This window comes from Hyaena hyaena, unplaced genomic scaffold (assembly GCF_003009895.1).
Source record: "Hyaena hyaena isolate Hyena2069 unplaced genomic scaffold, ASM300989v1 scaffold_496, whole genome shotgun sequence".
In the NCBI taxonomy this organism is placed as follows: domain Eukaryota; kingdom Metazoa; phylum Chordata; class Mammalia; order Carnivora; family Hyaenidae; genus Hyaena; species Hyaena hyaena.
In genome coordinates this window covers 190,879-217,421 of record NW_024081127.1, presented here as the reverse complement: position 1 = coordinate 217,421, position 26,543 = coordinate 190,879, and positions in this window count along the sequence as shown.

The window sequence follows — 26,543 nt, the reverse complement described above, 5'->3', positions numbered from 1 at the left end:
CCCATCTATTCACACACCCCCAGACACCCCCATCTATTCACACCCCCAGGCACCCCCATCTATTCACACACCCCCAGGCACCCCCATCTATTCACACCCTCAGGCGCCCCATCTATTCACACACCCCCAGGCGCCCCATCTATTCACACACCCCCAGGCCCCCCAACTACTCACACCACACATTCACAGCATCTTCTCTTCGCTCTAGCTGTGGTATATATCCAGAAGGTCACTAACTCCTCCCAGCTCCTCTGCCTCCACGTTGATGAAGCCATTGCCATGACCAGCTCCAACAGTCTAAAGGCCTCTTACCTCCTGTCACACACGGAACGACCTTTTAAAACCTAAGTCAAATCGCAATCACACCTGTGCTCAGAAACTTCCAATGGCTTCCCAGCTCACTCAGAGGAATTCAGTATCTGATAAGACTCCAGGATGTGGCTCCCTCCCTCCCTCCCTCTAGGAGGCATCTCGCACACTCTCCCCATTGATTACTCCATTCCCCCAACACCGGCCTCCTTGCTGTCCGTGGCTTCCGAATGCTGTTCCAGAACTCCCCAGCGCAAGGCCTTTATACGAGCTGTTCCGTGCCCACGAGGTCATTCTGCAGGTGCCTCATGGCTGCTCCTTCCCATTACTTCATTCAGATCTTGGCTCAAATGGCACCTGATCAGACTCTCTAAAAAAGGACTGATGATCCTCTATAAAAGACCCCTGCATCACTCTGTCTTCTTGCTCTGAATCATTTTCTTCTCCTTAGTACTCATCATTGTCTGGGATTTATTTATTTGTTCCACTCTCTCCCACCAAAATGTGGACCCTGAAAGGGCAGGAACTTGGACTTATTTATTCGTAGCTCTGTCCCTGGTGCTAGAACAATACCTGGCGCATAGTAGGCAATCCAATAAACATTATTTTCATAAAGTTTCTATCTACAGTTCAGATTACTATCACCTAATTGTTCCAACTTTGTTCCAAAAACCTACCTGACCAACTTTGAAACCTCACGTACATTTTTAATATTTCAATCCAAGTTAGTTAACATATAGTTAACATAATAGTGATTTTAGGAATAGGATTTAGTGATTCATCACTTACATATAACACCCTGTGCTCCTCCCAACAAGTGCCCTCCTTAATGCTTATCACTCATTTAGCCCATTCGCCAACCCATCACCCCGCCAGCAACCCTCAGTTTTTTTATCTGTATTTAAGAGTCTCTTATGGTTTTTCTCCCTCTCTGTTTTTATATTATCTTTCATTCATTTCCCCTATGTTCATCTGTTTTGTTTCTTAAATTCTAGGAATGATATCATATATTTGTCTTTCTCTGACTGACTTATTTCACTTAGCATAATACTCTAGTGCCATCCATGTTGTTGCAAATGGCAAGATTTCATTCTTTTTGATCACCAAGTAATATTCCATTGTAGGTAGGTAGGGAGAGAGAGAGAGAGAGAAAGAGAGAGAGAGAGAGAGAGATACCATATCTTCTTTATCCATTCATCAGCCAATGGACATTTGGGCTCTTACCATACTTTGGCTATTGTCAATAGTGCTGCTATGAACATTGGGGTACATGTGCCCTTTTGAATCAGTACACCTGCATCCTTTGGTTAAATACCTAGTAGTGCAATTGCTGGGCCACAGGGTAGTTCCATTTTTAATTTTTTGAGGACCCTCCATACTGTTTTCCAGAGTGGCCGTAGCAGTTTGCATTCCCACCAGCATTGCAAAGAGATCCTCTTTCTCCACATCCTCACTAATGTCTGTCGGTGACTGAGTTGTTACTGTTAGCCATTCTGACAGGTGTGAGGTGGTATCTCATTGTGGTTTTGATTTGTATTTCCCTGATGATGAGTGATGGTGAGTATCGTTTTATGTGTCTGTTAGCCATCTAGATGTCTTCTTTGAAAAAGTGTCTATTCAATGACTTTTGCCCAATTATTCACTGGATTTTTTTTTTTGGGGGGGGTGTTGAGTTTGATAAGTTCTTTATAGACTTTGGATACTAACCCTTTATCCGATATCAAACACCTTTTTTTTTTTGTTCCAATGATATTATTTTTTTAATTTTTTTTCTTACAAATAGTTTATTGTCAAGTTGGTTTCCACATAACACCCAGTGCTCATCCCCACAAGTGCCCTCCTCCATGCCCATCTCCCCCCTACCCCCCACATCCATCAGTCCTCAGTTTGTTCTCAGCATTCAAGAGTCTCTCATGGTTTGCCTCTCTCCCTTTCCCCCACCATTTCCCCCCTTCTTCTCCCCCTTGTTCCTCCGTCAAGTTCCTCCTAATCCTCCTATACGTGCAAACATATGATATCTGTCCTTCTCTGCCTGACTTATTTCGCTCAGCATAACACCCTCAAGGTCCATCCACATTGCTACCCATGGCCAGATTTCATTGTTTCTCATTGCCATGTAGTATTCCATGGTATAGGTAAACCACATCTTCTTGATCCATTCGTCCGTTGATGGACACTTAGGCTCTTTCCATGTTTTAGCTATTGTGGAGAGTGCTGCTATGAACATTAGGGTACATGTGCCCCTGTGCATCAGCACTCCTGGATCCCCTGGGTAAATTCCTAGCAGTGCTATTGCTGGGTCATAGGGGAGTTCTAGTGTTAGTTTCCTGAGGAACCTCCACACTGTTTTCCAGAGGGGCTGTACCAGTTTGCATTCCCACCAACAGTGTAGGAGGGTGTCTGTTTCTCCACATCCTCGCCAGCATCTAGAGTCTCCCGGTTTACTCATTTTAGCCACTCTGACTGGCATGAGGTGGTATCTCAGTGTAGGCAAACACATTTTTAACAACAATGTTTGGGTTTTGATATTTTTAACTGAAAATAACATTGGCTTACATTGGACAACCTAGGTTCAAATACTATTTTTTTTTTCAATTATTTTCTCTATGGCCTTGAGCAAACTATTTACCACTCTAATTCTTAGCTTTTCAGTGTTAAAGTAGGATCAGGAATACTTGCTTTACTGTCTTGTTCCAAGGCTTACAGCAAGTACTATCCCATACATAAATTCCCTGCAAGGTGACCAGTATATATCAGGTACTCTGTTATCAATGTTATTTAGCAATCTTTTATTAAAAGCCTACTATATGCCAAGTGCCATACCAGCCTCTGGAGATGAAAATTCTGTGAGGTATAAATTTAAAAGAGAAAAAGAAGGAAAAGTCTAATGAGGAGGAAGGGAGGTGAGTGAGAGTGGGAGGAGCCAGATAGTTACAAAAGAGCTTCAAAATGTTAATATAATAAAAGTCCATGTGATTATAATAATGTCACAATACTTCTATTGTGAGCTCAGTGATAATAGAGGGTAAAATGGGCTCAGGACTCAGGACACAGTTCATAAAGGAAGTAATGTTTTAACTGAGTCTAAAAAGATGCATTGCATTTGGTAGGCAGAAAAACGATGAAGCTACTGATTGGCACATAAAGCAGTGAGCAAAGGCCCTGAGAGGTGAATAGGAAGTGGCCTTCGGGAAATGGCAAGCAGCCTAGCATGGCTGAGCGTAATACCCCAGGGATTCAGTGAGTCTAGGTTTAGATGCAGGTCTTTTAATGCTACATGAAAGAGTCTAATTTTTACTTATAAGTGAGTGTAGTGGGTTGAATGGTGGCCCTTAAAAGATTATATCCATGTCTTAATTCTCAGAACATACAATTATTTGGGAAAGAAAAAAAGGTCTTTGCAGATGTAATTAAACATGTGTTCTTTTTTTCTGTTTAGGTGTATGCACTGTATAGCGCATGACCAACCCCACAGCAGTATCTTTTCCCAGGGGTTCTTTGCCTGCAGCGGAAGAACAGTGCATGCAGAAGATGTCTCCTTCAGCTGCAGCGTGAGATCTGAAGGAGCCATTGGATTTCAGAGGGTCCCTGGGGCCTGGGAGGACCCCCGAGCACCATTTCCTCATCTTATTAACTACTCTGTAAAGTTGCATGCTATCCAACATAAAATTTCAAATCAGGAACCAAATGGTTGGGGTTACAACCAACTCAGACATCTCCCTTCTCCATTTTGAGTGTAGGTAGGAAGATATTTCAAGCAGAAAATTTCTGAGTCTACCACTAAGGCCAGTAAAAGCAATACCAACAAAAAGCATTATTATCTTCAGGAATCGTTAGCTTTAGGAACCATGGCTAAGGAGTTGAAGTACTATTAATTGATTCAGATGCTATATGTATGACTTTTTATATGTATGTATGTATGTATGCATGCATGCATTCTAGTTAGTGTAATAAAAGCCTGTGAACTCAGTAACATGATCTGCATTATATAAAAGAGGAAACCAAGATTCAAAGAGTTTGAGTCAATATGCAAAGCTAACCAGATTGTTCGTAATAGAACGAGACTTGGGCCAACATTAATACTCTCAAGCCTGCATTTTTCACATACAAAGGCCTTAGGGAACTCAACTATAATCAATCAAAGATCGTTCATATCAAAATCGCTGGTCACCACACTTCCCTTGAACTTATCCATATTTGAATTGTGCCACTGACAATTGCAGACACCTTGTCTATAACAGACTGTGGTGAAAAAGTAATTTCAAGGCAGTTAAGATAACTGGGGTATGAACAAAGGCTGTGCACTGAACCTTGTAGAGCAGCGGTTTCTGTTTGTTTGTTTGTCCTGTCGTGCTTTGTTTTATTATGGACACCATGAGTTATGAGCACTATAAGGAATATGACATGTTTCTGGCACAGCTTTTCTGTCCCTTTGTACACACAGCTCTTCTTAGACTCCGAGTCGCACTGATCAGCAGCACCAAACAGCACCACTGTACCCCTAAAACAACTCATTCATGATAAATGATGTTGCCCAACATCTTCCAAGCATACAAGTAAAAGAGAAAAATCGTGGACATACCTACATTAGGCACATTGATGCATTATTGACAAATAAAATTCATTTGGGAGTAACATGGATTCACTGATGAACACTGTGTTTTCCACCAACCATTTTTTTAGCTTTAGGTGCTCAGAAAGGCCATTTTCCCATAGTGTTAATGTTGAAAGCTAGGGCAATGACACCACAATAATGCCCATCATTGTGATGTATAATATAGATGTTATTGCACATAATAGAAAGCATTCGTTGGGAGTAATGCATTTTTGTTGCCTACATGCTGACACCAAGCAGATATAAATGTGCTTTAATGTGTTTCCTTTTAAAGGGCTAGTGTAGACGCACCCTTGAGTGTGTGTTTTGTATAAGGTTTGGTGAGCAGCTCGCTTTTAGTAGCTGCTTTCTATATTCACTTTCGTACTCTTGATAGCTCTAATTATAAGCTGCACAGTTTCCTATTCCTTCCTTGCTGTTCTTTGTCATTGCACTGCTCATAGACATTTAAACAGTGGAAGCTGTTTATAGTTCATTAAACACTTTAAGCTGTTGTTCTAAAGTTTTATACTTTTTTTTTTATTTTCCAAGTCATTTCCCTCTGCTGTCATATGAACCCATGCAACACGATTCAGTAGAAGACATCAGTTATGCACATTTTGTGGATAACCAACAGGGTTAACAGCCATAAATGAATCAGAGAGCTTGGCAATCTATTTTATATTGCATTTCATATGGCATTTGGCACGGAATGTTTAGATCTTTCTTTAAAAAAATTATACTCTCTAATTCTTCTTAAAGTAATAATTTTGCCTCTTAAGTAAAAACACTAGCCAAAAGAGAGTATTAGCTCATGCTTTGATAGGACACAGCATAGAAAATGTGATTATTGGAAACGAAGTTATTTCCCTATAATATCATCGTAGGAGGAGATGGGGTAATTACTCCAACAAATGACCCACTAGGCTGGTATTACAATTTGAAGAAAGAGAGATTTATTGACATTAAGAGTTCCATGGAATGTGCAGGAGACCATAGTGGTATCAGAAGGAGGCTCTCTCTGATTTCTCACGGACTGGTCACTCTGTGATTGTCACCTGTGGATGTTGTCCTAGTACAAGCCCTGCATCGGCCACCGTGTTGGAAGACTACATAGACCGGGCTAATTTAGAGTTCCTCCCCAAAGCATTATATAATCTTTCTGTGAAAAATGAAAGTGGGAGGTTAGGGATTTAGTCTTCGCTGTTGAAATCAGATGAAACATTGCTCTCCATAATATTAATTTATCAAGCAAAACCTCATTTACATCATCACATCCAGCAAGCTTACGACACATGGTTCTGTGTTAGAAGTGAAAGCAGCTTACCAAGAACCAGGTTTAAAATACTAGAGCAAAATAGGAGGAATGGTGTTGAGAGAAGGAGATATTAGGTTGACACTGAATGATGGATTTGGGACTCTGGACGGTGCCTTCTTCTCCAAGAGGAAGCTGGCTTACTTTGTGTGAGGAGGGGCGGTTTCTAAAATGCTACTGTGCTGGGTGCTTAGGTGGCTCAGTGGGTTGAGGGTCTGACTCTTGATTTTTGGCTCAAGCCATGAACCCAGGTTCATAGGATCAAGCCTTATGTTGGGCTCCATTTTGAGCACGGAGCCTGATGAGATTCTCTCTGTCTTGCCCTCTGTCCTACCTGTAGTTCTCTCAATCCCTCTCAAATTAAAAAAACAAAAAATGATGCAACTGTGCAGATGACCTGTAGTAAGCAGGTTCCTTTCAATAGCTGCTCTTACAATTGCATGGAAATCGAGTCTATTACCTCCTTATTTGCCACTTATGCAATATTCTCCCTTATTGACTTTTTTCACATTTTCCCTCATTATAATGAGTTCAAAATCATTACAGACTCAATTAATAAATGGGCTTACAATAAAAAATGTATCTGCATATAAAACAAAACAGCAAATATCATTTAATAAATTGGACTTTGTGAACCCTAAGATTTTTGATCCAATATACATAGCTGGTGACAAAAAATAAACTTTTTGTGAGTACTGCTTCCCTTGATTTTAATTCATGTTAATATGCATTTACCTACACAATTTGCTGGCATTATGTGTATGCTATAGGCATCGTGGCTCAAAGCCAAAAATATCATTATATTAAAAATCAACGGAAACTATAAAATGCTACATAAGTGTATGTTGTTATGATTCTTAAAACAAGTAAACATATTTTAACATTGACCTATGAAAAAATGAATTGGAAAGAGGGGCAGCTGGGAGACTCTGTCGGTTAAGCATCTTGGTTTCAGCCCGGGCCATAATCTCACAGTGGTAGGATCAAGCACAGAGAAGGGCTCTATGTTGGGCTTGGAGCTTGATTGGGATTCTCTCTCTCCCTGTTTCTCTGCCCCTCCCCCGCTCCTATGCCCTCACACTTTCTCCCTCTCTTTCTTGAATAAACTTTAAAAAAGAAAAAGAAAAAATGAATTGAAAAGGAAAAATGATACGAAACACAAAAGACTTGTCTTTATGGTTAAGGAAGAATCATTGGTGAAATATTTGACAGCGCCTCTCTAGCTGCTAATTTGAATCTGAATTGCCCTCCAAGTTAGCCCTGTACCTGACCCTGACCCTGCCCCCTCAGCTCTGAGCCCTGATCCCAGCTGGGTTCCTGGAATCTGCCTATATAGCACGTCTCACCCCTTTAGCCTACCTTACCATTTACTTTCTTTTTATGTTTATTGTTTACTTTCTCTCTTCCTCTGCTGGAATGAAATCTCCCTGCAGGCAGGCATTTTGTTTATCTTACCTTCTGATTTATTTAATACAAGAGCCTAAAAGAGTGCCCGTTGGATATGAGGTGCCCAGTAAATATCTGTTGGAGACACAAGTGAATGCTACAACATTCACCAGGTTTTAAAAGGATGCACAGTCGTCCATGGAAAAGGCACCCCAGAAGAAGGAGTGTTTAAGAAAAGCTCTGAAGAACAGAAAGTAAGATGACTCTGAGAGGAAGAGACTAAAAGCAGAGAGACTCTGTGGCCTCGGATGTCCGACGAAGGAGCTTACTCAAGGAGTATTTGTGGGACATGTTGTCAAGCCCTAGGCGAGGTAATATCCAGAATAGGAAGATGATTAGATTGTGGGCCTAGGTTTTTGGAGGCTTACAACTAATTCTCACCAGCCCTTCTAAATGTTACTACCCCATTTCTGATACATCACAAAGCTTTCACCAAAATTATTGCAATGGCCTCCTACTTAGTGGTGGGGCTTTCATTCTTGGCTTGCCCGTTCCCCACCTCAACCCCCATGTTCTGGTGGCAAAAGAACAGCCAGCAATGTCTGTGATTTCACTCCCAGACTCAAAGTCTTCTCATGGCTTCTCATCTCCATTAGAATGAAAACCAAAGGCCTTCCAGGGGCTCACACACTCATTGTCCCCAGCCCGCAGCCCCTCCCTGACCTCCTCTCCTGCTGCTTCCTCCCTGTCATTTAGTTCTAATCACATTGACTTTTTTTGCACTTCCTGAAATGTGTGGGTCCTGCTTGAAGCTCGCTTTTCCCTCTGATTAGAACGCCCTTTCTCTAAACCGTCATATAGCTCCTTCCCTCCTTACTTAGTTTTCTGTTCAACAGTCACATTATCAGGGAAATCTTCTCTATCACTCACCATAAAATAGCACAGCCCACTTCACTGTCTTTGCCCGGCTTTGTCAGTTTTGATCACTGCTGTACTATTGCACATAACTTAGCTGCTCAATAAATACTTGTTGAATGAATGAACGTGCTAATAACAAAATGCCAAAGTTGAAAGTTATACAGATAGATTAAAAGAAGAATATGGCCTAGGAAGAGACTCAGTCATTTAACAGAATGTTTTGAGTGAGAAAGGACGAAGATAAGGGTTATTCAACAGATGGTGTGGTGAAAGCTAAAAAGTAATGTGGAAAAATAATATGGAAATCCTCTTTACACAGTGTATCATCTAAGGCTCTGGGCATTATGTAATGGAAACCATCCTGGAGTCTACTGGGAGGATACTGGTGATCATAATCGATAGGAGGCAGTGGTATCAAACAGAGATTGGGAAGTGGTCTTTTTAAATGCCATGAAGTAGGATGCAGGGGACACGAAATCTCACTGAGCATGTGACACTTGGTCAGAAACTGTCCATTCCAATCCTTTGTTCTTGACCTTGAATATTTGATGATAATATGTAAAGTGCAGTCTTTTCACAGAGAGAAAATACTATAAATGAATTTACATTAAAATGAGAAATGTGACTATTTGGGGGTATTGAGATTTATGGGGAATTTTTATTTCCATTTTTATATTTAGTTTTTAAGTTTTCTACCATAAATATATATCATTTTTAATAAAGGCTATTGTAAATACCTATTATAAGAGGAAATCTCACCCCCCCTTTGAAACAAATTGCTATGTTTATTATTAATATGTTGTAAGAAGTGGTTCATTACCGTTTTCTTTTTCGGGAGTCCTGGAAGAAAATGTTCCCCAAATTGATAGTCTGTTTGGTCACTTCTCATCTCAAAGATAGTGCCTATATGCTTTTGTGTGGGTCAGCTATTAAGAATCTTGGGTTTCAATATAACAGCAAAAATCTGGAACCACACAGATATTCAAAACTGGAAGACTGATTGAACCAGCCATATGCCCATGTGATGACGCATGCGTGCATGCTTGTATATACATATAAAGGGATCCTGAGGCTATAAACAAATGGCTATAGTCATCTTCCCATGGGAGTATGGGCAGTGCTGAGGGAGTGGAAGCTTTTATTAGTTGAATATTTTACAGTGAGCACACATTTTATTTTAATTACAAGTGTTATACATGGAAATAAAATCAGATACCACACACAAAAATATGAAGAAATGCAAATATATTCACAGCCTTTTAAATTTAAAAGTTTCAAAACAGCATATATTGTAAAACATCATTTACAAACATTGAATAAAGCCTACATGAAAATAGCTCAAATTGGGAACATTAGTTATCTCTGACTGGCATGATTCTAAAGGAGTTTTATTTTATTTACTTTACTTCTATGTGTTCGATAAACATATTCCAATGACCATGTCTTAAGTAATAAAATCACTTTTTCTAAGTGAATAAAATTACCAAAAAAGTCATATTGTGTCAAAAAATATAAAAATTAATATTATTAACCTGGGAAATCTGATTATATAAAGAGCTCATAAAATAGGAAAACTACCCAATGATCTCAATAGATACATACTCAAAGACCACAAAAAGACAATCTCTTTTGAGGACAAGTAGCTAGGGATAACATACGGAAATAAATATTCATTATTAATCAACAAAATGCAAATGAAAAGGAAGTAACTCTTTATAGATTAAATTAGCTAAAAATGTAAATTATCATACACAGTACTTCTGAAGAAACGGTAAAGCTGTACCCCTCATGCATTTCTAGCTGCACTCATTCATTGAATGGGTATTTGTGCAGAGCCCTCTTTCTGGAGACAGAATGCTTTGGTGCACGTCACATCCCACCACCCTCTTGTGCACCTGGAGCATATGTTTGAATCTCTCCTCAACTGTAAAATTGGGATAATAATAGTACCTCCTGATTTGTCCTCAGAGGAGGATTTAATATCCATAAATCTCAGAATAGTAAACATTTAATAAATGATTCATTATTGGCTATATTTATCAACCAGGATTTCAACAGGAAACAGATAACACATACAAATTATCGTAACTCAAGGAGGATCTGTTTTCAAAAGGACTATTCAAAAAAGTATGTGTAGAGTTTAAGGAAAAGCTGGGGACTAGCTGAGGGCCCTGGGGCTGAGTAGTGGCATGTTATTACCCCTTAGTCCCAAGGGATGGCGCATGGGAGGAGGACTTGCTGAAATGCACAATAGTTATGTACGAAAGGAAGACTGGAGGGAAGTGACCTTCCATCAAGAAACACCATCAGTCTGAAGCAACCTCGTAAGTAGGGAGCCAAGGGAATATGTACCCTGACTTCATTCTCTCTCTCCTTCTTCTGCTAAGATTCCCCAGTGCTGAACCCAGCTGTTAGCCTGTGTGGAGCTAGTTGTTGCCGCTCACGAGGTCCAGCCTCTTGGCTGAGGGGAGGGTGCAAACGGAAGAGTGGATCTGGTGCATGTCTGGCATGGACGATAGCCTAGGCCCTTTTTAAGGGAGAGGCAAAAAACAGATTAGGCACATAGTGCTGTAATTCCCCACCAGACCTTTCTGCCTTCTCAAGGGCTCTTTGGGGAAGCAAGTACATATTCCCTCTCCCTTGCAGAGTAGCCCCCACCCCCACCAGTTTCCTTCAATCCCAGGGGCAAGTAGAGCACAGACTTTGGAGATCCAGCCTCTGTGGAGCATCATCAAAGTATCCAAATAGAGTATCTTTTGAGGGGCTAGTCTCACTGAAAAATGCTACAAGTTAATCATCATTAGGCTGGGGCTGGCATATTTTTTAGCAAGTAGATGAGGGCAGTCCACGGGGCATCAGAGGAACATTTGACGCTATTCTAAACCCCACATAAGATAGAAATGACTGTCATAGGGGCTAAGACCTCATGATAAGTCATAGTTAAGACCAATGATCAGTCATAGTTATCAACCAGTGGTAACTTCTACCAGCTTGAAATATACTCTTATCAGAGGCATTTTCTAAAATTTCAGGCCTCAAAACATAAACAAGAAGTACAGAAAGCTTTTTTAAAAAGTGGTAAATTAGGGGTATCTGGGTGGCCCCGTAGGCTGAGCATCCAACTCTTGATCTCAGCTCATGATTGCTCACAGTTTGTGAGTTTGAGCCCCGTGTCCAGCTTTGTGCTGACAGCATGGAGACTGCTTGGGATTCTCTCCCTGCCTCTCTCTCTGCCCCTCCTCAGCTCTCACTCTCTCTTTCTCTCAAAATAAACAAACATTTTTTAATGTGGTAAATTAGGTAGATTAGTGAATATTCAATTAAATAATATGTATTTTAGGAAAAAGATGAAAGCAAATATATAGCTGTCCCATGGCTATAATAATTGAACAAATTAAAAAAAAATAACTAGAATTCGCCATTACACTTATAGAGAGCTTCTTTTGGTTTGCTTTGCTTTGTCTTTTGTTTATGAATGCTTTGGGTGACCATTCTTGTGGTCTTCCTTTCTCCCATCATCTGTTTTTAGACCGCTCCTCTTCCCCCTCTGGTCTCTAGGTCTTTATTCAGATTGGCTTCAGGAAATGAAAGGAGAGGAGTGGCCCTATAGGATGTGACCCTCATCCCTGCGCCTTGCCATGTTCCTTCTCGCTGGGGAACTCTGATACAGAAAAAGCACACGATGCTCACCAACATAGTGATGATGGGAATGCTTTGCCCTCTGAGTGCAGTAAAAGGAGAAGAAATATAGATTGCCTGATAATACCCATAAAAATTTCCAGAATAAAGAATAACCCATAACACCCTGAGTCCACGTTCTTTTCTCTGGACTTCCCCAGAAATCATTTCTTTTTCTCTTTAATTCCAAATTACCAACAATCTAGAACAAAGAGACAAGAGAATAACTTTTATCCTACCAATATGTGGGAAAATATGACTGGCCCCAACTCTATAAATAATGCCTTTATTTAGATTTACTGTTGCAACTTATATTTCTAAATAATCATCATTATGTGGTTATATTTATTGAAGTAGATTATCAAAATGCATAACACAGTTTTTCCATTAACTCTTTCACATTAATGAGTTGCTATTTAGTAAATTACTATTTCCCAGCACTAAAAGGAAGAAAGCCAGTGGCCTGAATGATTTTCCAAAGTGCCTATTAATAGACACCCAAGGCATATATTAAACTACTAGAACACGAAGGTCTTTGGGAAGTACATAAACATGTGAACTGGGATTTTTAGAAATGTACATTAACACTTTCATGACTGGAACATAGTGTTCAATAAATATCTTCTAGGTTTGCTTATCATTCTCATTTTCACTGTATCTTAATTTGTGGCAATTTTGTAATGATTTTGATTGAACAAAAGCTTTCTAGTTTCATTGCTTTGCTAGGAAATACTAAATAATCATTTGCAATTTTATATCAAGGGGTTTCTGAATCCTTTTACTCCAAATTTCATTACAGTCTATTAGAAGCACTTAGGACAGAAAGAAAGGTCTTATATGAAGCGTGGTAAGGTGTTATTTTTTAAAATTCTTGAGATACTAATGAACTTAATTGTTGAAAAGCATCATCTATTTAATGCTCTAACAACGATTTCTTCTTTGATGCTGGTAAGTCTAAAATTTAATTTTTTTTCAGTGAAATTAAACATTTAAATAAACATTTTATGTAGAGGTAATTGAAGATTTACAGGTAGCTGTAAGGAACAGTACTGAGAGCTGCCCATAACCACGCCCCTCTTGCTCCCGATGGCAACATTTTGCAATATTATCTCACAAGATGACAACCAGAATATTGACATCGACACGATCTAGACACAGAATATTTCCATCACAAGGATCACTCATGTCGCCCTTCTAGAGCCTCATTCTCTTCCCTCCAGCCCTCATCCCTTTCTTAACTCCAACAATGTTTTTCATTCCTAGCGTTTTGCCTTTCAAGAATGTTACATAATTCAAATCATACAGTATTTAAGCTTTTGAGGTTGGATTTTCCTTTTTTTTCCCTGTCGGGATAATTCTGTAGAGATTCATCCAATTCGATGTGCGTATCAATACTTCAATCCTTTTTATACCTAAGTAATATCCCATGGTATAGATGTATTGAACTTTAACCATTTAACTGCTGAAGGACACCTGGGTTGATTCCAGTTTGGGGCTATGATGATAAAACCACTGCAACTTTGAGTACGTGTTTCTGTGTGTAAGAGTCTTCATTTCCATGGTCTAAAAGTCCAGGAGAATAAGTCCGGGGTTGGCATATTAGCTATAGGTTTAGATTTTAAAGAACTCGCCAAACAGTTTTCTGGAGTAACAGTAGCATTTTACATTCCCACCAGTAAAATATGAGTAATCCACTTGGTCTTCATCCTTGCCAGCAGCTGTGACTGGCACTATTTTTTTATTTTAGCCATTCTGATAGATGTGTAGTGGTATCTATTTGTAGTTTTAATTTGCATTTTCCTAATGGTCAATGATGTGAACACCTTTTTGTGTACTTTTTCCCATCCATATATTTTTCTCAGAAGATTATCTTCTTATATTTTGTATCCATGTTCTAATCGGATTGTTTCATATTTCTTATTGCAGAAATCAAGAGTTCTTTATATATTCTAGATTCTAGTCCTTTATCAGATATGTGATTTGTAAATATTTTCTCCAGCTGTCTAGCTTGTCTCCTAGTCCTCTTAACAGGGTTATTTTGCATCGCAAATGTTTTTAATGTGGATGAAACCTATTTTATCATTTCCTTTTTTCTTTTAAGCATCGTGTTCTTGGTGTCAAATCTAAGAATTCTTTGCCTAGGACCAGACCCCCCAAATTTTCTGTTACTTTTTCCTAAAAGTTTTATTGCTTTGTGTTTTACATGCAAGTCTGCGATCCATAATGAGAATTTTCACCCAAGATGCTCAAGTTACATCGAGGCTCATTTTTCTCTCCTGATGCCCAGTCACTGCAGCGTCATGTATTGAAAAAGCTATCTTTCCTGCACTGAATTGCCTTTCCTCCAAAATTCAGTTGGACACATTAGTCTGGGTATAATTCTGTGCCTTCTCTTCTGTTCCATTGACTGATGTATCTTTCTCTCCACAAAAAGCACACAGTCTTGCTTAGAGGTCTGGAAATCAGATAGACTGATTCCTCTCACTTTCTTCTTCCATTCCTGTGCATTACTGATATGTTTATTAGAATTTCATTTTGATTCATCTTTCCTGTTTTTGAGTTTATTTCTGTACATGTATTTTTAGTGTTCTCTAGGTAGGAAATTATATTTACATCTTACAATCTACTGGTGTCATAATTTTACCAGTTCAAGTGAAACATAGAAACTTCACCTCCTTCTACCTTGTTCTGTTTACAATATAATTTTCTTAACTAGTTCCCGTACATATATTTAGAACCATAGCAGACAATATTATAACTGTTGTGTCAACTATCAAACATATTTTTAAAACCTCAAGGAAAGGAAAGCAAATTGAGTTTACACATATTTTTCTTTGTCATGTCCTTTCTTCTTCCCTCTCTTGAAGTTCGCTTTTTTTTCTCCCTTTCTTTTTTATCGTTTCTTTTCTGTTTAGAGACCTCCCTTTAAGCATTCTTTAGAAGACATCTGCTGGCCACAAATTCTCTTGGTTTTCCTTCATTTCAGAATGCTTTTATTTCCCTTTAATTGCTGAAAGGTATTTTCACAGGGTATACGGTTCTAGTCTGACGGTACTTCTCTTTTCAGCTCTTGAAATATACTGCGTCATTTTCTTATGGTCTTTGTGGCTTCTGATGAAAGATACTGTTATTCAAACCAATATGGAAGTTGTTCTTTTCTCTAGCTGTTTTCAATTTTTTCCTTGTTTTTAATTCTCAGAAGTATAAAACTGATGTGTCCTACCATGAATATTATGAGGTTAATCTTGTTTAGGATTTATTCGGCTTCGTAAACACATAGATTTACGTCACTTACCAATTTCACAAATTCGTGAAATAATTTCAGCCACTATTCCTTTGAGTGTTTTTTCCACCCCTACCCTTATTCTTCTTCCCTTGTGAGACTCTGATGATATGAACGGCATACCTGTTGCTGTAATTGACAAGTTTCTAGGGCTCTGTTTATTTTTATTTTTAGTCTATATCCTCATTGTTGCTTAGACTGGGTAATATGTATTATTCCATCTTCCACTGTGTGGATTTTTTCCCTCTGTCCCCTACATACATTCTGCTTTTGGCCCATCTATTGCACTTTTTACCTTAGTTATTGTATTTCTTGGTTCTGAAATATCTATTTGGCTTTTATTTTCTATTGTCTTTATATCTTCGATTATTTGCTGAAGTTTTCTGCATCTTTGCTGAGGTTTTGTAGGGTTGTTTGTTTGTTTCAAGCATGGTTTTAATTCCTCACTGAAACATTTTTAGTATGGCCACTTTAAAATCTTGATGACATCATTCTAAGATGTCTGGTGTCTCGGTGTTAGCAGCTAATCAGTATCTTTTTGCATGTGTTTTTGGATCTTTCTAGTTCTTAGTTTGGCGAGTAAGTTTCTAGTGAAAACTTGGCATTTTTATATTATGAGACTTTTGACCATATTGAGATTGTCTGTTTTAGCCAGACTTCTATGACCCTGCTCTGGCAGGGAAGGGGATGCCTCCCCATTACTGCCACTTGGCTTATGCTGACACCCAAGGTAGGGGGCTCATTACTTTTGGGCATGGGTGGGATTTCCAGCTCCTTGCATGGTCCCCACTGGTACCTCAGTGGGATGGCCTCATTACTGCTTAGTGATGGGGAGGGTGAACTTTCACTGGGCTTCCTCTGACACCACACCACTGGTGAGGGGTTTGGGTGTTTCCTATGAATGTTGGAATTAAGGGTGGAAGTTCAGGACTCTTATTTTGTCCCCAGTAACACTGGAGGGGATGAAGGAGGTGCTCGAACCAGATAAACGAAAGTCCTGGTTCCCTGCTCAGCCTTTTCTGATACTGTTCTGACTCAAGTTTGGAACACCTGCAAACCTGTATAGCCTCATGAGCATGGAAGTCCAGAATCCCCACTTAGCCTTTACTGGCATAGATGGGGGTGGGGGTAGTTTTTGTTTTTCCTGTAGTGTTTGGCTGGAGTAGCGTAGTTACTGTTTAAAAAGTTTTTATCATGGCCGGCTGCCCCTTTCTTCTGGCTAGAGAACATGAGCTTTTCTTGGGACTTTTTTGTGTCTGTCCCTGTTAGCATTTCCAGATTACCAGATTCTTCAGTTCTTTCTCTGAGGCAAAAAGAAAATCCAGAAAACTTGCCCCCATGTCATTCCTCAGGTCCTGAGGTCCCTGGCTGGTCTGCCACCTCATTGTCACCTTTCACAGTCCTCTTTGGTCTGTTTCATATATTCCCATGGTTTTTAGTTGTAATTAGAGAAAGGAATAGAGAATATTATGTTCACTTCATCTTCCCAGAAGAAGTCTCCAGATTTAATTTTTTAAAGCTGTCTCTTCTGCTAATGTCAAACTTCTTTCCCCCCAAAGGAAATCTTATACAAAAGATGAGCTTAGAATGAAGATAAAACTGGAGTTATTTAGGGGCGCCTGAGTGGCTCAGTCGGTTAAGCGTCTGCCTTCAGCTCAGGTCATGATCTCACAGTTTGTGGGTCTGAGCCCTGCGTCGGGCTCTGTGATGACAGTTCAGAGCCTAGAGCCTGTTTCAGATTCCGTGTCTCCCTCTCTCTCTGACCCTCCCCTGCTCATGCTGCCTTCCCCCCCCAGAAATAAATTTTTAAAAACCATTAAAAAACGAGTTATTTGAAGAAAAGATGCTTTGAGCTCCATAAATTGGGAGATGAGCTCCATAAATTGGAAGAATCATTTGAATTATTTAAAGAAAATGTGCTTTGAGATCCATAAGTTGTGCTCCTTAATACTCTTAAAATGAAACAAGAGTAGGGGCACCTGGGGGCTCAGTTGGTGAAGCATCCAACTTGGGCTCAGGTCATGATCTCGCGGTTCGTGGGTTCTAGCCCCGCATCGGACTCTGTGCTGACAGCTCAGAGCCTGGAGCCTGTTTCAGATTCTGTGTCTCCCTCTCTCTCTGACCCTCCCCTGCTCATGCTGTCTCTCTCTCTCTCTCTCAAAAACAAATAAAACCTTTAAAAAAGTTAAAGAAAAATGAAGCAAGAGTAAAAGGTGCTAGATTTAGGCATAGTGTGGGCTTGAGTCTTGGTGGTGTGTGTGTGTGTGTTTCTATTGCTGCTACAAGGACAAGAATAAGAACTCTAACAGGTTTCTCTAATCCTCCAAAAACGGGGCACTAGCTACTGTTACTCCCCACCCCTTGTACATAGTAAAATGCATTCTCCTTGAAGGTGAACTGCACACTGATTTCCTACTACGTGGTAAATGAAATTGTCAAGACTGACGCGACACTCTCGGCAATGAAGACTACATTCAACATCCATTGAAGAAATGTATTGGGTGCCTGCTCTCTGCCTGGCACGTTCGGCACTAGGCAGAGCTGGTTACACAGTTTGTGGGTGCCAGTGAAAAATGAAAATGTAGAGCTTCCTATTCAAAAAGCAGGAACGATGTCATTAAAGGCACTAATATATAACCCTTTTATTTTCTTTTAATCCATGTTTTGATCTGTCCTGGTATATTTTATTTGCTGTTTAATGTTGTGGTCCCTTAAGCAATGGGATTCTTCACTTCCTGGGCACCTTCTCTTCTCACAGGCTCATGCCAGAGCCCACAGTGCAGGGGGTTACGGTGTCTGTGCATACACTCTCGTGTATGTCTTCAGTAATGGAGGAGAGCTTTGGTTGTCACCCATGAATGTGCCAGCTTGCTCCCAGCCGTGGCCGGGGACAGCTGCCACCAGGCCCTGTCTCAAGACCCAGGACGCCACACAGCTAATCCCCACAGCGGCGGTCCAGCAGGTGTGGACGGCGGCAAATACCATTGGACGGATCATCAAGGCACAGGTTAAATAGCACCCAGGGTGCCAGGGATGGGAGTCCGGAGAGCACTCACGTAGGGAGGCAGCCATGAGGCAGTTCCAAACCTATGGTGCCCATTCCCTTGTCTATTCCATTCACTTACAGAACACAAATTTTACCTTTACAAAGGTAAAATTGTTAGGAATTTTAATATGGCAGCTGCAAAGCATGAAACGTGAAGCATAAGACCCTGTGAGGCACAGCGCCCGGTGCGACTGCCCTGGGGTCGGCCGTGAAGCTGGCCCGGGCAGAGGCACACCACGGGGCAACGCTTTAGTATTCTTTTTAAGACTTCAAAGAAACTGGCTTAAAACTTAAAACTTTAGTTCTTTAAACATATACTTCATGTGTTTTGTTAACACACACTCAAGGAATTTGACTCTTTTTTAACTAATTGTCGTGTTGTTTTGACATTTGGAAGACATTAACACTTTCAAGTGGCTTTGATGAGATGGGTCTGTTGAATTTCTTTACTTCATCATATCTCGGTATTAGAGTAAAGACACTTATTCTACGTCTCATAAATTTCTTAGTGATCCCATTATCATTCTGTAATTATTCCTTCAAGACAGAAATTAAGTTCCATTACTCAAGAGGGACTATTTTATTTCATCTAGAACAAAGAAGCTGCAACATATTTACTGTCAGTGGTGAACTGAAAATCCTCAGATGGCTCTTATCAACATCCTTATTCTTTTTTCCCATTTTGTTTAACTAGAGTTTAAAAAAATTCTTTATTATTATTATTTTTTTTACCGTTTGTGATACTCAGCATTAATTCCATGTACGGAACAGTATGCCCATCTTCATGGATGTCCAACAGAATTAGATAAACTGTATTGGCTTCGGATTTTTCTGATTTTCTTGTAGACTTTTTCTTTTAAATGATCACATAACTAAAAATCAAAATGTAGACTTTATAGATGACTTTGAGATTTGGGCGTGAATTCTAATAATAGTGAAGATAATGTCAATGGCAATATAATAATTATTAATTAAATGTTGTTTCTGTGGCAGAAAATATGTTACCAGATTTATGTACTCTTTTTTTTTTATTTTTTTTTAAATGTTTTTATTTATTTCTAGGAGAGAGAGAGAGACAGCGTGAGCAGGGGAAGGTCAGAGAGAGAGGGAGTCACAGACTGAAACAGGCTCCAGGCTCTGAGCTGGCAGTCAGCACAGAGCCCGACGCGGGGCTCGAACCCACGAACCGCGAGATCATGACCCAAGCGAAAGTCGGACGCTTAACCGACTAAGCCACCCAGGCGCCCCAGATTTATGTACTCTTACCACACCTAATGATTTCATCTGAAGTCTTTCAGTTTTGCAAAGTAGGTATTATTATTTCCACTCTCCAGATGAAGAAATTGAGGCACAGTGGAGTGAAGTAATTTTTCCTAAGAAAGTAAAAAATGTGTAATATTCAAGTTTTTTCCACCCTGCTATGTAGTCTTCAAAAAATGTCTTCTCTTATAAAGAAAAAAATACTCTTATTGCTTTAAATCGTTTAAAAAAATGTTGTTTCAAAGATGGATGATTCTCATGGGTGAGTAGGTAATCTAATGTGTTGGGTAACACAGGGTAATGTGAGTGGGTAATGTGTTGTTGTTTCTATATTTAACCACTTCAATATATATAGTATATATACATTCATATACAATATATGATATGTACACATATACAGTATACATACAATATGCAACATATATAATACATGCACATATACTATACATATGCATATATGCATGCTGTATATAGTGTATATACACATTATATGTATACATATATATGTATGTATGTATAAAAGCACATACCTTTAATCAAGAATAATGTTAATTTAAAGAAATATTTGGAAGAATTGGTTAAAGATATCCACCCATTTTTGTTATATTTGTTTTGGAAATAATGCAATTTGACATAGCTGTTGAGTTATTACTCTCAGACACACTTGTCCATCTTGGAACTCATGCATGGAGACTTAGGTCCTGAGCACAAAGGGTTCTGTGATAGGTAGAGTCTCTCAGGATGTCCTCTGACCCAGACCTGGATGACAGCAAAGCACTAACGCTGCGGGGTAGGTTATCTTGAACACTGACACCACAAGTTAGTTTGGGACTTGCTTATCATTCTCTGTCTTTGTTCCCGTGTTTCTAGCAACTCTTACCAATTCCACAAGTTTTACATTGAATCACCTGAAATGCTAGTGGGCATCTCTAGAAATAATAGACTTGGGATTACCACATAGCATCATTCTTCCTAAGTGATTAAAATGTATTTAAGGTATTCACTTATTCATTTATTTGGTACCATCTAACCTCATAATTCTTCAATATTTGAAAAATTTGAACCAAATATGATATGCTTGAAGGAGTTTACCTATATGGTTCCCCTGTCCTACAAAGATGGGATTTATATGGTTTGAAAAAAGAGAAAAAAATAATAAAATCTTATAATTTTCAATATTACTTACTTATATTTTCTACATTGAGAGGCAACTTAACCTATGGTTAAGAGTACAGATTCTGAAATCCGCTTGCCACATTTTGAATACCAATTCTGTCCTGCTAGTTATGAAACCTCGAGTAAGTCCCTTAAATTCTCTAAGTCTCAGTTTCCTAGTGTTGCCACATGCAAAGAGTTCACAATCATGCCTGGTAAACTTTATTCAGCATTTACTATTAATGTTGTTTGATTTCATATCACTGTTAAAGCTGAGAACAACTTGCCAGAGCCTTAGTCACACAGTTAACTCTCAACAGAGACAGGAAAACTAAGGTTCCAAGGGTTTTCAGGACCTAAGTCAGAGCCCATCAATAGATACTTTAGGACTAAATATAATCCCCTAATTCTTAGGCAAGATCTTTTTCTTTCACTCAACATATGTGGATATTTCCACTTACCTAAGTAGAAGGTTCCTAATAATGTGGGGCCCTTCGTGCATTACCTATACTTTCATGTGTATTTAAATCCTTCTACATGAAGCATTCCCACTCTCAAAATTGTTCTGGCTGTTTCGTACTCATACTTCAGGATTCAGCTTAATTTATGACTTCTTATTCAAAAACTAAAACCTTTCTTGAGCAAACTTTCAACTCATAGCTGTTCCAAGACTGGGTTACACCCCTCCTTAATTGCTTCCTCAGAACCCTGCATTCAGCTACATTATCCCCCTGGATGTATTTGCTGAACCTTACATTTCTCTCTGAATACATTAGTGGCTCCGTGGGGGAGGATCTGTATCTTCTACAGTTGAGCGCCTATCATTTACAAGAGATACTATCCCGTACAGGCTAGGAGTAGAGGACTGGAATAGTCCATTGGAACACTTTTTTAAACTCTTATTCCTATATTTCCCTCCTCAGTCTTTATTTTCTCTTTTCACTCAGAGAGACTGGTAAGGTCACTGTGTATTGGCAAAAAAAAATTTTTTTCTTAATTTTCTAATATTTGACTTTTCAGATCCTTGACTTAAACTCCAGGACCGTACATTGGCATTTTATCTACTATCTACTATCTACATTTTATCTACATACAATTTATCTACTGTTCTTTGGCTGATGAGCAGAGTGTTTCCACACTAAAACTCCCAAAGTATTTTCCATGAAAGAGTATGTGGCATTGTGTGAAACAAAAATAATCCCAAAGAATACTGACAGGTCTATGAAAAAAGAATTCCCATGGCCAGGAAATGCTTCACTGTCCCCTTTTGGATATCATGATGTGCTATGGTATATTAGGGAAGACTCATGATGATCTGTATGTAACAACGAGCAGACAGAATTTGTTTGCTTACATTGTAGATTTAATCTAGATGTGCCTCAAATGGTTTGCCTAACAACTCCTAATTGCAGTGTGTCATGGTTCTCATGGCCTTTGTAAAATCACGTTCTTCGCTAAAGCCATGAAATGCGAGCAACTGCTCATCTCTACACAGAAGACAATCTATTCTGATCCCCTAGTCAGTAGGGTTTGAAAATCTTTTTTAAGATTCTCTCTTGTTAATTCTTCCTTTAATAACTTGAGCCACATTCTGATTGATTCTTAACATGAGTTTTAAAATACTTTTTATACAAGAGACACTAAAGAAATGTATGATACTATACGGGGCTCCTGGGTGACTCAGTCGGTTAAGTGTCCAACTGCAGCTCAGGTCATGATTTCGCAGTTTGTGAGTTTGAGCCCCACGTTGGGCTCTGTGCTGACAGCACAGAGCCTAGGGCCTCCTTCAGATTCTGTGTCTCCCCGTTCCTCTGTCCCTCCCCTGCTAGAGCTCTGTCTCTCTCTGTCTCTCAATAATAAATAGAAATGTTTTTAAAAAAGAGAAATGTCTGATACTATAAAGAATAGCCATTACTAAGAGTATCTTGAAAAAGAATGTCATTGCTCATTTTTCTGAGTCTTGGCAAACCTTCCTGTGAGCTTATTTATTTATTGTTTTAAACAAATGAGTTAATTACATTTCTATGGATATTGTGGACTTCAGAGTAAATTTTTCTTATTCATTATTATGCATTTAATAATTCTTAATGTGTGTTTTTTTTTTTTTTTTTTTTTTTTTTACATTCAGCCAGAACAAGTCGGGAGATGTACTCCAGCTCATGTAGCCTTTGGACATTTGAATTCGGCACTCAAGGAACAGTGTGCTTATGACTCAGTATGTTTGCAGTGTGTGGCACTTTAAATTTGATGTATTTGTAATTTTTCCTTTGTATTTTTATTAAGTCCTCTACTCATTTTTCCATTTTTCTCTGACAGACAGATGGGCTTATTTCTCCTGTACATGTTTCCTTTGCTAATGTATGTAATTCAATAGTCAGAGAAGCTAGAAATTAGTTTGTACCACATTTTCAAAGGAAAATGTTTTCTTCAAGCTGCATTTTAGTTCTGAGTTAAAAGAAAACATAATACTTTCTAGGTGACTTATTTACGAGGGGAAACATAAGAGCCCAAGTTTCAAAGGTAATAATGTTGGTACTTTCCTGATAATCATAGGAGTCTAGATCAACACAAGGTCACTCCCAAACCCCTCTCTTTGATAGCACTCATTTATCCTACCATTCAAACATAAGTCAATTCACTCAAATAAAGAGTTTGTCCAACTACCTTTTTTCCCTTCAGCTTCTTGTTGATTTGACAGATGGCTATGTTTTATGAAGACATAATAGAAGACATAAAATAACATTTTGAAATTACAATTTGAAAGAATTAAGTAATAAAATGTAATATTAATATCTTCAGGGAAAAGTATTTTTCTGTGCAATTCCTAATCCAACAATACTCCCAATCCAGATAGGCCACTTTGAATCTGGGACCTTTCTTGCCCTGTTGAACACTGTTGGTTAATCTCAGCAAGTCAAAGCTTCATCTTTCTGTAATAGATGTGCTCTCCGTATGTGAGTTTACTAAAGCTCCGTAAGTTACTGGCTGGTACTTTTTTGGATTAGAATGAACTCTTTCCTCATTGACTAGGATTGAACCTGATTGAATGCCGCAGGTCTGGGGGTTCACCCAGGGATTGCTGTATTTTCTCACCATTTAAAATAATTTTTTAAATGTTTATATTGTAAGGACACAAGTCTAAACCAAACTGACTCCATGACAGGCTTTAAGTTTCCCCTCTGAACTAGAAGGCCTGAGTTTCAGCTTCCCCGAAACTATCAGGAAACTATCAGTTACACATTGCCCAAGGCAGGAGTAACCACCCATGCAACACCCAATCAGGAAAGGCCAGAGACCACCCTCCACATTACTAAGGGAGAGGCCTGGAGATAGAAACTATAGATAGGACCCTGTTACCTAATGTTACCATTAGTCGCCGACCAAGACCCTAGGCTCGCTCTGTGATTGGTTGAATTTAAAGGTACTCTAAACGTTGTAATTGGATCCCGCCAAAAGTAACGAATACTCTAGACAATGTGTATGGTTAAACCCGCTGTCAATGATGTTGAATAATTATGATTGGATCACTGTTTCCATGCCACAACTTCTGTAACTCCCCCGTCACAAATCCCATAAAAACTCTACTCTGCCTTTGCTCGGGGCTCTCAGCACGGATCCACTGCGTTGGTGAGGTCTGGGAGCCCGAGCTTAAGCCCGAATAAACACGCTTTGCTTTTGCATACGTGACTCGGACTCCTTGGTGGTCTTGGGATTTTGGGGAGATCACGATCCGGGCATAACAATATATTTTTGAGAGAGACAGAGACAGAGCATGAGCAGGGGAGCAGCAGAGAGAGAGGGAGACACAGGATCTAAAGCAGACTCCAGGCTCTGAGCTGTCAGCATGCAGCCTGACATGGGGCTCAGACCCATGAACTGTGAGATCATGACCCGAGCCAAAGTCTGATGCTGACCTGACTGAGCCACCCAGGCGGCCTTTTTCACCTTTATTCTTAGGGAGACACAGTATTCCACTCAGACCTGAGGAAGGAAGTCAGATGAATCAAAATTATCTACACATACAGGTCTTAGCAGGGAGTCACAGGAAAGGTAAAAGTCTCATTTAATCTACACAACAGCTACTAATGTTAAGAACAGAACATTCTATTGGCTAATCCTAAATCCTGGGCCAGACATGGAAAACTCAGTCTCATGAGTGAACTCTCTTCATTGCTTATTCTGCTACTCCTCTCCATCAGTCATATGAAGAAAATACGCTTGGATTTTCAAATAAATACAATTTTCTTGTTTCTGCTTGTGCATTTGAACTCTCCTTTTTTTTTTTTTCTTCACTGGAGATAACCTCTTTTCTTCTGATTCTTGTTTTTCCTCTTCTTCAAATTTCCTTCTCCCTAAAAACCTTCTTAGTTAGAATGTTCCAATAACTGATTGTTGGTTTCCTCCTTAGGTAGATTTTTACACACTGATTTACTTCCACTACGGTGTCCTGGCAAACTTTTCATTTTCGTGTCCCCACCCAACCTCTCCCTCCTGCCAGATTGCAAAATTTCTACCATTTTCCTGGAAATTCTTTAAGATGCCTAGTGGGGCAGAGCCTCTACTTTTCTTCTCTTCCTTTGTTACACTAAAAAGATGGAATGCAACTAGTCTCCCTCCAGGGAGGCTTTGGGAAGGAGAATGAGGTTTTCTGTGGCTAATGGTTTGTACTCTGGGTTAATGGTCCACTGAAGTCTGTTAAGTAATAAAGGGAAGAAAGGAGGGTTCTAAAGAAAAGTAAAAGGGGATCGACTAGAATAAGGAAGGGATTTCCCTGGGACTACAGGGAAGTCTAGGGAAGGGGGCCAGGGAAGGGGAAGACTCACAGACTAGAAGTCTGGGAGGATCGGGGGCAGGTGGGAGGGAAGACGGCCAACGAGGGACAGCTCAGGTCCAGCTGAGAGGCTGGACCTACTACAGGTCCCAGGAGAGATCTTGAACTAGCGCCCAGAAGGCTCCAGAGCTCAGAGCTCACAGGCCACTTCACATAGCAGCCTTCACTGGGGCTGTGGCATCTCCTCTTTCCTTTTCTCAGGGACTTGGATGGGGCACGTCCGGTGCCTACAGTTTACCTTGCGATATTCAGCACCTCGGCAACTCTCCTATTATCTGCGCTTCCCACTCAGTTTGGCCACTGTCATCCAAATGTGTAAGACAGGGTTCTGGCATAGAGCATCTATATGTCATCTCTGAATTTTTTTTTAAGTTTGTTTATGTTGAGAGAGCGAGAGCATGAGTGAGGGAGGGGAAGAGGGAGAGGGAAAGCGAGAATCCCAAGCAGACTCCGTGCTGTTAGTGCAGAGCCACACGCGGGGCTCTATCTCATGAACCATTAAGATTATGACCTGAGCCAAAATCAAGACTCAGTCCCATAGCCGACTGAGACATCCAGGCGCTCCTCTGAATTTTTTATCTTCAGCACAGATTTCTCTTCTGATTTCAACTTCCTGTTTGCATATCAAGTATTATGGACATCAGAAACCTAACATATCCCAAAGCCAACTTCTGGTCTTCTTCATTTTAGGAAATGGTACCTGTATCTATCCAGTTACTTAAGCAATAAATTTGAAGTCCTTCTAGCCATACTCAAAATTACTTAAAG